The sequence below is a fragment of the Mus pahari genome, chromosome 4 (genome assembly GCF_900095145.1).
Source record: "Mus pahari chromosome 4, PAHARI_EIJ_v1.1, whole genome shotgun sequence".
NCBI classification, from domain to species: domain Eukaryota; kingdom Metazoa; phylum Chordata; class Mammalia; order Rodentia; family Muridae; genus Mus; species Mus pahari.
Window position 1 is genome coordinate 95,575,257 of NC_034593.1, and position 16,399 is coordinate 95,591,655.

At 44.6% G+C, this 16,399-nt stretch overlaps 2 protein-coding genes across 2 annotated transcripts in view; both read left to right on the plus strand.

The window, feature by feature from the left end:
- The first annotated feature begins 260 nt into the window (after positions 1-260).
- Positions 261-16,399, plus strand: part of Tmigd3 (transmembrane and immunoglobulin domain containing 3) — a 55,021-nt gene continuing 38,882 nt past the window's right edge. Inside the window, exon 1 of the mRNA XM_021196693.1 lies at positions 261-412. The gene's annotated coding sequence lies outside the window, so the exon portion shown is untranslated. The remainder of the gene's footprint in view (positions 413-16,399) is intronic.
- Adora3 (adenosine A3 receptor) overlaps positions 261-16,399 on the plus strand; it is a 38,072-nt gene continuing 21,933 nt past the window's right edge. Inside the window, exon 1 of the mRNA XM_021196691.1 lies at positions 261-412. The gene's annotated coding sequence lies outside the window, so the exon portion shown is untranslated. The remainder of the gene's footprint in view (positions 413-16,399) is intronic.

The following is a 16,399-nucleotide window of genomic DNA, read 5'->3' on the forward strand; positions in this document are numbered from 1 at the left end:
ACTAATTTTCTTGAAATTGCTCTTTTAGACACTGTAAGTTTAAATTGCCTTCTTTCTAAATTTTTCCAAGTCATCACAAAAGGCCTAGAGCTCTCTGACGGTTTTGCTGTAAGAGGGTTCACAGTGCTACATGGACTTTTTGGCAAACTTGGCTTTGATTTCTCCCAGATTGAAGTTTCCCCTTTAAAAGCCTGCTCTGTGCTCATAGTTGATCACAGACAGGCACCTGTGTCATAATTGCTGCTGACAAAGCAGCCCAAATCACCAGAGGGTGCCTGGGTGTCAGCTTGCCTTCAGGTGCTCAGCTAGACTTCATCAAGCACACGTGGAGAGCTCTGTATTAGGTTAATGTGCTAACATTAATATTCGTGAGCGAAGTATGATCCTCGTGCTCAAAAAGCTCAGAATCCAGGTAAGCAGAGCAGATAAACAAAGATGCTTACAGCCATCAGTCTTGGACTGGAAGTGAATGATCAGAGTTAGGAGACGACATTATTCCGATATTGGATAACAGGAATTTTAAAGTGAGTAGGTGATTCCTGACCCTAGACCTAGAGCGATTAGTTTAACTTTACCAAGAAGGAGTGGAACCGGTGTCATATGTCTGTAATCCCAGCACTTGATAGCCAAGTCAGAATCATGAGTTCAAGTCCATCCATCCTGGGCTTGTCAGAGAGATGGGGGGGGGGGCAGGAGTAGGGGAGAGTCAGGGGAGAGTTATGGTAAAATAGGACGTAACTAGATGGCTCAGCAGGTAAAGGTACTTGCTGCCAAGCCTGAGGACTTGAGTTCAATCCCAGGGAAACCACAGAGGAATCCTGTAAGAAGCCTACTTCTTTTTTCTTTTCTTTTCTTTTCTTTTCTTTTCTTTTCTTTTCTTTTCTTTTCTTTTCTTTTCTTTTCTTTTCTTTTCATTATTATTAGATATTTTCTTTATTTACATTTCAAATGCTATCCCAAAAGTTCCCTATACCCTCCCCCTGCCTCTGCTCCCCTACCCACTCACTCCCACCTCTTGGCCCTGGCGTTTCCCTGTTCTGGGTCATATAAAGTTTGCAAGGCCAAGGGGCCTCTCTTCCCAATGATGGTCAACTAGGCCATCTTCTGCTACATATGCAGCTAGAGACACAAGCTCTGGGGATACTGGTTAGTTCATATTGTTGTTCCACCTATAGGGTTGCAGCCCCCTTCAGCTCCTTGGGAACTTTCTCTAGCTCCTCCACTGGGGACCCTGTGTTCCATCCAATAGCTGACTGTGAGCATCCAAGAAGCCTACTTCTTATACAACCACAATCACCTGCTCAGGAGTGGCACCACCCACAGTGGTCTGGGCCCTCCCACATCAATCATTCATCAAGAAAATGCCCCCATAGACATGCCCACCGGCCAATGTGATGGAGGCAATTCCTCAGCTGTAATTCTTTCTTCCCAGATATGTTGAGGTTTGTGTCAAACTGACCAAAACTAACCACAGGTTAGAATTGAAACATGACCTCACTCTAAGAATTTAGACCCCAGTGACAAAAAGGAATGACAGGCTGAGGGGTGTGAGAGATGACGTAGATTCGAAGACCAAGAGATTAATCAGCCTCTGTCGACTGTGCAGGATAAAAGATGTTCTTTTCCTGAGTTCAGGACTTAGTTGCATTCACCAAATAGCAAATGTTAATAAAGCCAACACCTAGTAAGAAGGGAGGGCAAGGATATGGCTTATTTGGGGTGGGGGGGTGGGGGGGGGACTACCTTCTCAGAGTGCTTCTTTGGTATCCTCACCTGAACTGTGCCTGGCTGAAATCACTCTAGTCTTAGGAATCTGGAATGCTGTTCCTTTGCTGATGTTGATAAGCCATTCTCCGAAAAAAATAAATAAATAAGCAGATAGACAAGACCAAAAAAAAGCCTAGCCCTTTTGCTGGTGTAAGCAAAGAAGACAGATGCTCGAAGCACAGAGTCTAAAGGACTCGGGAGCTGACAAGCTGTGTCTCCTTGGCATAGAGGATCCCATTGCCATAAATGGAAGTGGCTTTTCGAGTGTTGTTTTTGCCAGGTCTCTCGGACTTAAATGGAACTAAATGCTCTTGCAAAGATGGAGAAGAGAATGAAGGAGAGGAGGGGGCGTGTCTGGGCATGGAAACTGGCTGCCAGCCCTTGCTCCAGAGGTCCAAGTTCAAATATGCTTGCAGGCAAGCCTCAGTTAAGTTTTCTGTCCTCATACAATGAAGCTGTTGTATGGCCAGGGGCTGGAGCAGGCCACTGGCTTTCCAGAGTCCAACAGCCAGCACCTTTTGGACTTCCTCTTGATTCTTCTTCTGTTGGAGAGGGCACGAATACGTCTGATCCACCCTGGTATAAGCTCTAGGAAACAGGAGATGCACTGCTCATGAGTGGGAGTGTCAGCCCTGTTAGCACATAGCTTCAGAAAGTGACGGAGCAATCAGGCAATAAAGATATTCAGTAGATCAAGAAGCCATTAAGCATTTTGTTCTGCTTTTAAACATTTGCCCTGCCCCCAACAACCATTTCAGATGACGGAATGCCTGGACTGCTTGGCTCCTTTTGCTATGTCAGTTTAAATTTGTAAGCTCCCCCTACAGGAATGACTTGACTAGATGCCCATCTGATTTTTGAAGTCCAGAGGGATTTCTGTGCCTACTGCTTACAGATTTAATCAGATGGTTCTTGAAATGGCCCTGACCCTTTCTTTGGGAATAATTTCTAAAGTGATAAATTTTCTCTCCACCAAGCCTCTGAGTAATTCTCCTTCCTTCCTTCCCTTCCTCCCTCCCTCCCTTATCCCCCTGCACCCCTCTATGTGTTCATGCTTGTGTATGTGTGCATGCATGATTTCTAAACAGTAAATCTTAAGCAAGTTGTTACAAAGGACAGTAGGATTGGGGGTGAGAGTTAGTAGAGGCATTTAGCCACAGTGATAATAAAATGGACATTATTTGGGTTTGACTCTGCCAGGTACTGTTAAAGGTACTTAATGAATTGAATTCATAAAATACTCAATGTGACTCTGTGTTGTTATTATCATCATCACCTTAAAAATGGAGAAACTGAGGCACAGAAGAGTAAAGTCATGAAGTTGCTAGATCATTGAGTCGGGCTCCCAAATCCATTACTTACAGCCAAATGCTGGACTGGTTTACAGTGAATGGGATGTTTCCTAATTTTCATGCCTCTTGAATTCAGGAGAGCCATGAATATACTTCTGAATATAGTTCTTAACTATTCATCACCTTTGTGTTCTGATCGCCAGGCATAAGTAGGAAATAATGGGAGGAGAAACAGGGTGGAGAGTAAGAGATAGTCATGTCATTGACAGCACACACCTGACCATACATATGTGCATATATGCACATATTTATTCATCTAAAGACAGTATGCATGTGCATTTGCATAATGTGTATGCAAGTGTGCATGGGGGGCAGAAGTCAACCTCAGGTGTCACCCTCACCTTCTTTTCCTTTCTGATTGAAACTGGGCCTTGTCACTGGATTGGATTTCACCAAGTTGGCTAGGTTGGCTGTTTATCAGGGATCCGTTTATCTCTGCCTCTTCAGGACTGGGATTATAAGCCCAGGCTCACACCTAACTTTTTAAAGTTTTTTCTTTCTTTTCCAAATATCGGTTCTGGGTATTAGACACGGTCTCCTTGCCTTACAAGGCTAACACACTTACAGACTGCACTATCCGTGTAGCCTCTTTTTTCTTCGGGATAGGTTCTTACACAGCTCAGGCTGGCTTGAAATTTGCTGTAGAGCTGAGACTGCCCTTGAACTTGACACGCTCTCATCCCCATGAGCTGGGATTGCCTACGTTCCCCACCATGCCCAGCTCTGCCTCTCTTTTTGTATTCACGTCATTTCAGCACTCCCTGAGAGTTTCTCGGCAGGTTATACATAGCCCTTCCCCGGGGGATCAGTTTTTCTCATTCCAGGTCATGGGAAGGGGCAAGGAGGAGAAGAGTTCCTTTTCAAGAGCCTGTCAGGAACCCATGTTTGGAAAGGAACACATGAAAATTGAACAGTAAGAACAACCAAGAGCTTACCAGTCCTCTGTGCATGACAGGGTGCCCTCAGCAGCTTTAGGGTATAGGGAGAGATCAGCCCTGCCTTTTAAGAACTCGGCTTTGAGAAACCCAGATATCCAGGGTCCCAGGATCACCGTCTCTGGCCCTGTCATTTACCCATATGCTATCTTTATAAGCAACATGAGTGTTACACTACCTGCCTACATGTATGTATAGCACAGCACATGCAGTACCTGCAGAGGTCAGATGAGGATATGAGATCCCCTGGAACTGGAATTACAGATGGTTGTGAGACACTAGGTAGGTGATGGAAACTGAAGCTAGGTCATCTGAGAAACAGCAAGTGCTCTTGGCCACTGAGCCATCTCTCCAGCCCTGCCCACATCCTTTTATACTATTTTATACACAGGACTTAAAAGTAGATCCAATTCTTACACAAAGACAATTGGATGCCCTGCTGTTATTATGCCGTATGAGGTTGGTATTCAAAGATACATTTGGTATGTTATTAGATGACATATGCTTGTAGAATAGTATTCACATTGTGGTCCCATTTGTGTAACAAAGATAAAAACGCTTAAATAACAATGAAATGCATAATGATTGCATCTACATAGCCAGGCATTATTTTAACTTAGTAGTCTTCCAAAGAACTCTGGGTGCCAAGGAGATATAGCTCAATGGTGAAAGTGCTTGCCCCCTAGCCTGATTATATGAGTTTGATTCCTCAGTCCCACATTGTGGAAGGAAAAAATTGATTCCTCAAGTTTCCCTCTGACCTCCACAGGTGGCATGTGCAAACACACACACACACACACACACACACACACACATACACACACACTTTTTTCACGTAATATCTATGAAGTAGATATTACTATTATATCAATCTTATAAGGATAAACTAGTGGATAGAATGGCTGCCACTTCTTTAGTGTCCCTGAATAAATGGTGTGTAAGTGTAAACAAAATCTAGACAGACACACAACAAACTGTCATTAGCTAAGAGGTATGGAAGTGGGTTGGATAGAGAGGAAGGGATATTTTCTTTTTACAAAATATAATCCTCCCCCCCCCTTTGGCAATGCTGGAGATAGAACCTAGAGCTCCACTGAAGGAGTTACCAGGAAATTAGATTATGATATTGACAAAGTTGTGCTGCCATTAAGGGATACAGATGGCTGTGGGGTCAGTGGAACCTTAGGCAAAGGAAGAGAACTCATGGGATCTGTTTCTAAGTAGGGAGAATGAGAACTGGGTCAGGTTGATAAGTGGAAAGGAAAAGAGGAATGTGAGGAGAAGGAGAAAGAACTGAGCAGCTGAAAGAGTCAGCAAAGAAGAAGGGGTGGGGTTGAATCTGTGAGTTGACATGTGGCCAAGAAGTAGATATTTAACACTGTCAAATTTAAGGACCCACATTTCAATATAAAGTCTTGGGGTGAGCCAGATCTGTGTATGCGGGTCACAGAAATGAAATATTTAGCACACTTTTAAAATTAATCAGTAATTGTAATTTTCTAGGTGAGGTGGAGAGGGTGGTCAGAGGGTCCTTGGAGAATTCCAGTCAGAACGGGGGTTGGCTTCACTCTGAGGCCAAGTGCTGATTTGGAGGGAAGGTTGACCTCCCTTCTGTTGATTATTATGGATGAGTAGCGTCGCCCATGGCCACAGAAGCCTGTCAGGGCAGGGGTCACGCGTCAGCTGTTGGGATACTTAGCTGCCCTGATGACAGGCCTCTCTGACTTGGTCCCATGCCAGCAGATCCCAGTAGCTCTTCTGCCTGGTCTGCTAGCAAGCTCAACTACCTTTGCCCTTGAACCAGGCTGAGGGCTTCAGAGGAAGGGCCACTGGTACACAGTTTCAGGCAATGTTCAGCCTTGGAAAGTGAGCAAGCAGCCTTCACACTGCTTTCCAGGGCCTGGGCAGAGGCCACTGTTATGGGAAAGACTGAATCTTCAGGGAAAGGTAGATCTGAAGGGACTGTCAGCAGGCCCAGGGACAGCCATCCTTACTTACAATACTCTAATAACTGGAGTCTTTGTAGAGTACAGACAAGACTGAGTTGTTCCCCCCCACCCCCACCCCCACCTATGCTCAGATGATCTTCATCTTAGGACACGGCATGTCTTCCTTCGACAAGTGAAGAGGTACCACCTCTGTCACCATTTCTTCCTCAAATAGCTGCTCGGATAGTGACGACAGCGATTTTCTGAGTGAATATTGTGAGTCTAGACTCGTACCAAACATTCTTTACAGTGAGACGCTACCTTATCTTACAAATGGTGAAGTGGAGACTTGGAGATGCTCAGAGTCCCACTTATTTGCTTCAGGGGTAGGATTTGAATTCAAAGCTGATTTGATCTGAATCTCTTAAAACTATACATTGTGTTTCCCCAGCTTGTCCTTTCAAACATGGATAAGACTGGCGTTTGAGCCAGGCACCCTCTAAGGAGTGAGAAAACTGTAGTAGTTACAGGGCACGGTGTCTCCTCTTCCCTGCCTTCCCTGCTATAAGCACCACTTGTATGCGTGTCTTAGAAGAGACACTCACTCAGCTCCTAAGTACCACGAGCTCCTAGAAGACTCAACGTCTCACTATTGCTTCCATATGTCTAGAATTGAATTCACGCCAGCTGTGTCCAGCGGTCTGTGAGGTGTTCCAGGCCGATCCTTCTCTCTCTCCCGGGCCAAGCCAGAGGTCCTCTTGCCTGAGCACTGCTGTCCATCAAGCTGATGGGTACCTGAGATGTGCATCTCTGCCGATAGCATCTACTCCTGGCAAAGCTCATCTGTGCATTTGTAAGGGCCGGGTGTGATTTCCCTCGTCTCGAGTGTGGGATCTAAATTATTTAAGCCACTTGAATCAAGGTCTCATCTTTAGTTAAGCTACAGAGTCCCCTAGAAGGGCAAATTAGGACGATTCTGAGGAAAGGGACTTCACAGCTGGTTGAGTCTTCGCGTGGGTAGAAATGCACTCACTACTACTTGTGAGTAATGTCACAGACAGTACTGTTTACAACACACCCCCAGACAGACAAAGAACACACTGGAGACTTTTACTTCTGACCAAGAAGATAGAGTAAGAGGAGCCAAGTTTACCTTCCAAGGCATAAACTGGACAAAATACGTAAGACGACACTATTCTGATGCTAATCTTATCAGGCTGTTTTGGAAAGCGCTTCCTAAGGAAGAGAAAACAGAGGAAGTGGGCCCTGCAGTAAGCCGGCTTACTATTGGGGGGAGTTTCCCATCTGATAGGCTATTTCTGCACTAGTGAAATGAGCCAGTTCAAGCCAGATTAGATTAAAGGAAGGTTTATTGGGAAGCTGTTCTCGGGCAAGTTCCCTGGCCCCAAGGATTCCTCAGCAGACTTAGAGCCATCCTCTCTCTGGACCCCACAACCTCTCCTGACTCCCATCTTCTTCTTTCTCTACTTGCCTCATAGATTACTTTCCCTCCCCCACCCCTTAAGACACAGGCCAGGGGCCACCTCTTCCCTCCCCTTACCCAGCCCCCTCCTCCTCTGTCTCTCTTCCCACTGTCCCTCCCTTTTCCTCAACCCCACAAGCTCCATTTGATGGTCAACAGCTTCCCCTTTACCCATCCCCTCCCCATCCTCTCCCCCTGCCTCGATGTTTACTCTGCTCTCTTCCTCTTCTACAACCCCACACCCCACAACCCCACAATCCACACACTGGCCTGCTCCACAAGGAGTCTCTCCTGTGGCATCTCACACATGGCCCAAGCAGGCCTCTGCTCTCCTCTGCCCCCCTCTGGGAGGTGGTGGGAGCTAAGTAAGTGGTTTGCTCCCAGGTTGAAAGCGGCTAGGTTTCTTCTCTGCCAACCCAGCAGCCTGTATTAATGGGTTCTGCTGCCTTTGCCAGGCTTATGACCTAACTTGGCATGACTTTTATGTCATCCAGGCTTCCACCCTTCCTCCCGAGGAATGTGGATGGGTTCAGGCAGCTGCCAGGCAGTGTGCAGACCAGACCCACCCTGTGGGTAACAAGGCGATGCCATCTACAGAACCCCAACTGGAATTACCAGCCGGGTCCAAATGGCCGCCAGAGGACGGACCTCTTGGTTTGCTGCCTCCATCAGTATATGGAATCGGTCTCAAATAAAGTTGCTAACTTTGATAAGCTCCAAGAAATCGCACGACAAGCTGGGCAAAAATCTGGCCTCTCTTCTAAATCGATTTCGGAGTCCATGATCCCATATACCCACCTGAACCCAGCCTCCTCAGAAGGAGATGGGATCAGCCCAAGCCATAGTAGCTGCCCTGAGGCTAAGAGCATCCCTGAGGAGAGAAGAGGGAGGTCCTCAATACCCAACCTGCTGGGGTCAGGGCTAAGCCAACTCTGCCAGGAATGTGTTTTAAGTGCAGTCGGTCGAAAAGGACATTGGTGTCTCAGCTGCCTCAACCCGAGGCAGTCCACCAAGCCATGCTCTGCCTGTCGGCAGCCTGGCCACTGCAAGTCGGAAGGACCCAAAGCTATCTCGCCCTCTGAGACCCGCCAAGTAGGCCCAGCCCCGTCAGCGCAGGTCCCTCGGTCCCATCACCGATTTTCCACCTAGGACCCTGCCACTCCCCTGGATTCTTGCAGAACGATTTCTTTCACACTCTTTTCTGGTCATGCCTGCCTGCCCTGGTTCGATCCCTGGGTTTTGGCTCCATCTGATAAGTTATTTCTTTGCCAGTGAAATGAGCCAGTTCAAAACAGATTAGATTATATTGAAGGCAGGTTTATTGGGAAGCTGCTCTCAGTCGAAATCGCTAGCCCAAATGACCAAGGCCAGGGGAGTTGCCATGGAGGGAAAGGGGAAGAAAAAGGGCAGAGAGAAGAGAAGAAGAGAGAGGAGGCAAGAGAAACCAGAATGTCTGGATTGTATGGAAAGAGCCTTTGGGCTAGGGCAGCCCAGCCCTGAGGTGGGAAAGTTTAGGATAGGGGGCAGGGTATGACAGGTAGGGACTGAGGGATGCTGGGAGAACCTGGAGGCCAGGTCTGCTTTGGTATGTAAAATATGCACCTCAGTCCCTTGTCCTGCAGTGGAAACCAAAATACCACTGTGGTGCCGGGAGGAGAAAGGAAGGTAGTGGGTTCAAGACAAGGACCTGGGAGCTGAGGGAGGCGGCAGAAGAAAGCACTGGAAATGGCAATGTGTCCCAGGGAACGCTCTGGGGAATCAGAAGTCACCTGGTCAGGGCTTGTCAGCTCACAGGCGTTGGGAATTTAGCTGCGGCTTGGGGAGAATTATCCAGAAAAGGCAGAGTGGAGGACTTCAAAGTTAGCGGGGTTAGGGGTGAGAGTGCTTAGAAAGCTAGGTCCTGCCAGGTGGTGATCCCAGCGCTCGGGAGGCAGAGGCAGGCGGATTTCTGAGTTCGAGGCCAGCCTGGTCTACCAAGTGAGTGCCAGGACAGCCAGGGCTATACAGAGAAACCCTGTCTCTAACCCCCTCCCCCACAAAAAAAGAAAGTTAGGTCCTTAGTCATGGGACAGAAGACCCTAGACAAAGGGTGGCTGTGACTTTCCCTGTTAACACAAGCCCAGAAAGGACAGAATTATTCCCAAGTAATTTAGCTGTACTCTAGAACAACACTCAAGTATATATATATATATATATGAGATGACATAAATGTCTTAATGCTAACAAGACAAAGTCTACCAGGCCTATTATCCAATCCAAAACATAGCTGAACTAGAGAGAAACAGGAATACAACTAACAATGAGGGCCATCCAAACAGAGACCAGAAATGACACTTTTGATGGAATTCGTAGATAAAGTTTGTGTCGTTTCGGTTTTGATTTAGACCACGGTCTCCTGCAATCATGACTAGCCTGGAGCTCTCAATCCTTCTGCATCCTCTGAAGTGTTGGGATTGCTGGTCTGTGCCCCCCTGACAGTTGTCAAGTGGTGGTTTTAATGTGTCCTCTGTGCTGAAGAAGGCAAAGACTGAGCATTTGGAAGACAGGGAAGACGGTAAAAAGATAGCTGGGTGTGGTGAGATATGTACACATGTAATCCTAAAGGTTTGGGAAGCTGAGTCAGAGGGATTGCCTCAAAGTGGATGCTGCCTGAGTGACATTATGCTTTAGTTTCTCTTCCTGCTGTGCTGATACAAAATACTCTGTGGTGACACAAAATACAAAAACAACTTAAGGAAGAGAGGGTTTATTCTGGCTCAGAGGGTACAGTCTTGGCAGGGAAGTCAAGGCAGCAAGAGATCTCCAGCCAATCAGAGAGCAAGCTAGGGAATGGGGCCACCCACAGAGGGTCTTCCCCACCCAATTAACCTAATCAGGAGCTTGTCTGCCTACCTCAGTTAACAGAAACAAGATACTTTCCCACAGGCATGCCCTGAGGCCCATCGCCCAGGTAATTCTAACTTCTGCCAAGTTGATAATTATGTAACTTGCTTCATACAAGCTAGAGCTACAAAGCAAGACTGGGCCTTACCATACCAGTGTACCTCACCTCCCCACTGAGAATAAAACCACACAATCAAACAAAACAAGCAAGCAAGAAAACAAACAAAAATTTGTTTTATGGGCCTATAAAAGAACACCAGGTCTGGGATGATTAGCACATGTGAAGAATTTCCTGCTGGTGAGGACTTTTCTGATTACAAGACAACTGGGTAGGAAGAAGAGCGAAAGTGAGTGTGTGTGTGTGTGTGTGTGTGTGTGTGTGTGTGTGTGTGTGTGTGTTGGGGGTGGTGGAATACATACTTTTACTAGGAACTCATCCCTACAACTCAGGCACTAATTCATGAGCGCATCCTCACCACTTCATAAGGGCATCCTTTACGTTCTCATTTATCCACACCCTTGCACGGACAGTGCAGAACACATCCAAGGCATAGCACAATTCAGCGGCAACCATATCATTCAAAAATGACTTTTTCAAGGGGCTGGGGAGGTTTCTCCATTGATAAAGGGCCTGCTTGTGCAAGCATGAGGACCTGAGTTTGGCTCTCCAGAACTCATGTATGAAAGTAGGGTATGGTGACATGCTTATATAATCCCAGCACTGGGGAGGCAGAGAGAGGAGAATTACAGGGGCTTTCTGGAACACTGAGCTGGACCCACACATGCAGCTAACTGATTTTTAAGAATGGTGTCAAAGCAACTGAATGGGCAGAGGGCAGTCTTTTCAACCAACAGCACTGAATGAATCAAGTGAAGCTCAATCCTTACCTTACACCATCTACAAGGCAACCTGAAGTGTATGTAGACATGAATGCAAAGTTAAGACTATGGAAATGTATTAATCTATCCTGACAGACCACCGGTCCATAGAGAGTATAGTGAGGAAGAGTGAGGGAATGGTTATGAAAAGAAAGGAAGAGACTGGGAGACATGCTTGCTTTGGTGGTTGTAATAAGTGTTACACAGGAATAAACATATGCCATGATTTACCAAAATGTGTACCTCGTGTGCGCTGCATCGCACATCAATGCAAGTTTAAACAAAATGGAATTCATTTTAGACTGATACTCACTAATAATCAGACAACCCAAAGAATAATGACCTTCCTATGTGCTGTGAAGTCTGACATAACCATTTTCTTCCACTTCAACTGAGAATACGCCACGGTCGTGCTCCACAGTCGTGATCCACGTACTTGACTTCGCAATTCGACAATTCAACACCTGCAGTTTGAAAACATCATGTTAAGATGTAACTGGAAAGCAAAGAATGTCACAGAAACGGACTCATCACTTCATGGAACAAGCCCTGCGGAAGCAGTTTCTGTGCCATTAGCACAAACCTTCCTCTTTTCTACTGTCTATGTAGTTGAGGCATCACCGAGTTCTACCGTTCCTCGAAGTCCCAGCCTTTCGAATTCTTGGATCACAGACTCTCTCTTGCTACTGTCTGACCTGTGTGAGGGATCACCACTTTTATGATTTCATAATGAAAACTCTCCACTGTGAGGAGTCAGGGACCCTTGAGGGACACTGATGCAGAGGCTCCCCAGATTGATGACTGCGCAGTTGCTAAAGGTGGCCAAGGCCTTCAGACTTCAGCCACCTGCTCTTGACTGTTTCTCTCATAAAGGAAAACAAGCCAGCTCCGGCAAGAATCCCATCTCTGAAATAACTTAATGGTTTCCTGGAGAGTTTACTTGCAGTTGTTGCTAGTTTTGCCCTTAATATTTGAAGATGGAATGCAAGAAGCTCTGGCTTGCTAATGTACAGCACATGACTGTAGAGGCCACTGAAGAAGAGGAAAATTCATGAAGCCATTGGAAAGAAGCAGAGAAAAACAAAACAAAACAAAACAAAACAAAACAAAACAAGCAATGAGAGAAACCTAGGCTTGGGATAGCCTCATTCTACCATGAATTAGTGCTCCGGTAACTTGATAATTATGTGCCTAGTGGTCTCTTCAATTACACATCTCTCTGTGTCACAAACAGTGGTGTAATTTGCCCATTAGGTCCAAATTAGCTTGGGCATGGTGGCTTATGTTTGAAGTCCTAGCATTTGGCAGACCAAGGCAGAAGGACTAGGATGTAAGGTGTGACCTGTCTAGATTCCTTTTCTGCCAAAAAATCATTTCATGTCAGACTTTTTTTTTTTAATTATTTTATTTACATTCCAGCTAGTGGTCCCCCTCCCGGTCCCCTCTCCCACTCTTCCTCATCCCACTCTTCCTCTCCCTTGCCTCCAAAAGGGTGCTCCCTCCCCAGTCCTCCCCCTTTACTGGGTCCTCAAGTCTTTCAAGGATTAAGCTCAGCATCATTTCCCACTGAGGCCAGACCAGGCAGTCTCCTGCTATATATGTGCTGGGGGCCTCCAACCAGCCTGTGTATGCTGCTTGGTTGGTGGCTAAGTCTCTGGGAGCTCCCTGGTGTCCAGGTTAGTTGAGACTGCTGGTCTTCTTGTGGGGTCACTCTCCCCTCAGCTTCTTCTTCTTCAGTCCTTCCCCTAATTCAACCACAGGAGTCCACAACTTCAGTCCAATGGTTGGTGTAAGTATCTGCGTCTGTCCCAGTCAGCTGATGGTAGGGCCTCTCAGAGGACAGTCATAATAGGGTCCTTTCTTCAATCTCTTCTGCATTTTTGTCCCTTCAGTTCTTTTAGACAGGAACAGTTCTGGGTCGGAACTTTTGACTGTGGGTTTGTAACCCTGTCCCTCCACTTGTGGCCCTGACTGTGTATTGGAGGTGGACTCTTTGAGTTTCCTCTCCCTATTGTTGGACATTTTGGCTAAGGTCACCCCCATTGAGTCTGGAGGAGAGTTTCTTACCTCCTAGCCCTCTGGTACTTTCTAGAGGGTCCCTGCACCACCTACCCCCGAGGCTACATATTTTCTGTCTGCCCCTTCCACCTGATCTGGTTCCCTTTTCCTTTCACCTCCTCTCTTCTACCCAGGTCCCTCCCTCCCTCTGCCTCCCATAATTATTTTCTTCCCCCTTGTAAGTGAGATTGAAACATCCTCTCTTGGGATTTTCTGCTTGTTACACTTCTTACCATCTGTGGGTTGTATGCTAGGGGTTTTGTATTCCTTGGCTAATATCTACTTACCAGTGAGTACATACCATGCATGTTCTTTTGAGTCTGGGTTACCTCACTCAGGATGGTATTTTCTAGTTCCATCCATTTGCCTTCAAAATCCATGATGTCCTCATTTTTAATAGCTGAATAGTATTCCATTGTGTAAATGAACCATATTTTCTGTATCCATTCTTCAGTTGACATCTGGGTTGTTTCTACCTTTTATTACAAATAAGGCTGCTATGAACATAGTAAAGCATATGTCCTTGTGGTATGGTAGAGCATCTTTAGGGTATATGCCCAAGAGTGGTACAGCTGGGTCTTCAGGTAGAACTATTTCTAGTTTTCTGAGAAGCTGCCAGATTGATTTCCAGAATGATTGTACTAGTTTACAATCCCGCCAGCAATGGAGGAGTGTTCCTCTTTCTCCATATCCTTAACCATTCTGATTGGTGTAAGGTTGTATCTCAGGGTTGTTTTGCTGTGCATTTCCCTGATGACTAAGGACTTTGAACATTTCTTTAAGTGCTTCTCAACCATTGGAGATTCTTCTGTTGTCATTTCTATGTTTAGCTCTATACCCCATTTTAAAATTGGGTTATATTGGTTTTTGGAGGTTAGCTTCTTGAGTCCTTTATATATTTTGGATATTAGCCCTCTATGGGACGCATCGTTAATGAAGTTTATTCCCCCATCTGTAGGTTGCTGATTTGTCCTGTTTTCATTCTTCTACATACAGATGGCCAGTTAGATCAGCACCATTTATTGAAGATGCTTTCTTTTTTCCATTGTATGCTTTTGGCTTCTTTGCCAATGATAAAATGTCCATAGGTGTGTGGCTTTATTTCTGTGTCTTCCATTCTATTTCATTAATTGACCTGTCTGACTCTGTACCAATACCACGTAGTTTTGTTTTGTTTTTGTTTTTGTTTTTGTTTTTGTTTTTGTTTTTATCACTATTGCTTTGCAGTACAGCTTAAAGCCAGGAATATTGATTCCCTCCAAAGATCTTTTATTGTTGAGAATTGTTTTGGCTATCCTGAGTTTCTTTTATTTTTCCATATGAAGTTGAGAATTTCTCTTTCCATGTCTGTGAAGAATTGTGTTGGAATTTTGATGGGGATTGCATTGAATCTATAGATTGCTTTTGGTAAGATGGCCATTTTCACTATGTTAATCCTACAGATCCTTGAGCATGGGAGATCTTTCTGTCTTCTGAGATCTTCTTCGATTTCTTTCTTCAGGGATTTGAAGTTCTTGTCATACAGATCTTTCAGTTGTTTGGTACACCAAGATATTTTATATTACCTGTGGCTATTGTTTTTGTTTGTTTGTTTGTTTGTTTTGTTTTGTTTTGTTTTTTTGAGACAGGGTTTCTCTGTATAGCCCTGGCTGTCCTGGAACTCACTTTGTAGACCAGGCTAGCCTAGAACTCAGAAATCCGTCTGCCTCTGCCTCTGCATCCCGAGTGCTGGGATTAAAGGCGTGTGTTGTTTCCCTAATTTCTTTCTCATCCTGCTTATCATTTGTACAAAGGAAGGCTACTGATTTTTCTTGAATTATTTTTATATCTTACTACTTTGCTGAAGTTGTTTATGAGCTGTGAAAGTTCTCTGGTGGAATTTTGCTTATGTATACTATCATATCAACTACAAGTAGTGATATTTTGACTTCTTCCTTTCCAATTTGTATTCTCTTGATTTCCTTTTGTTTAATTATTGCTATAGCTAGAACTTCAAATACTTGGATAGATAGTGAGATAGTGGACAACCATGTCTTGTCCCTGATTTTAGTGGGATTGCTTCTAATTTCTCTCCATTTAATTTGATATTGGCTGTTAGTTTGCTAAATATTGCTTTTTATTATGTTTAGGTATGTGCAATGAATTCCTGGTCTCTCCAAGACTTTTAACATGAAAGGGTGTTGTATTTTGTCAAAGGCTTTCTCAGTATCTAATGAAATAATCATGAAATTTTTTTCCTTGAGTTTGTTTATATAGTATATTACTTTAATGGATTTTCATATATTGAACCATCCCTGCTTTTAAGGAATGAAGCCTACTTGATTGTGGTGGATGATGGTTTTGATGTGTTCTTGGATTTGGTTTGTGAGGATTTTGAGTATTTTTGCATTGATATTCATTTATAAGTGAACTTGGCCTGATGTTCCTTTTCTTTGTTGAGTCTTCTTGTGTTTTAAGTATCAGAGTACCTGTGGCCTCATAGAATGAATTAGGTAGTGTTCCTTCTGTTTCCATTTTGTGCAATAGTTTGAGGAGTATTCGGTATTAGCTCTTCTTTGAAGGTCTGGTAGAATTCTGCACTAAAACCATCTGGCCCTGGGATTTTTTTTTTTTGATTGAGAGGTTTTAAATGACTATTTGTATTTCCTTAGGGGTTATGTGACTGTTTAGATAGTTCACCTGATTGTGATTTAACTTTGGTACATGGTATGTGTCTAGAAAATCATCCATTTCATCTATATTTTGTATACTAGGCTTTTATAGTAGGTTCTGTTGATTTTTTTTTGAATTTCCTCAATTTCTGTTGTTATGTCTCCCTTTTCATTTCTTACTTTGTTAATTTGGATATTGTCTCTGTGCCCTTTAGTTAGTTTGGCAAGGGATTTATTTATCTTGTTGATTTTTCTCAAAGAACCAACTCTTAGTTTTGTTGAGTCTTTGTACTGTTCTCTCTGTTTCTAACTGGTTGATTTCAGCCCTGTGTTTGTCTGTTTCCTGCAGTCTACTCTTTGTGAGTGTGTTTGCTTCTTTCTGTTCTAGAGCTTTCAGTTATGCTGTTAAGTTGCTTGTCTGGGATCTCTCCAACTGCTTTTTTTTTTTTTTTTTTTTTTTTTT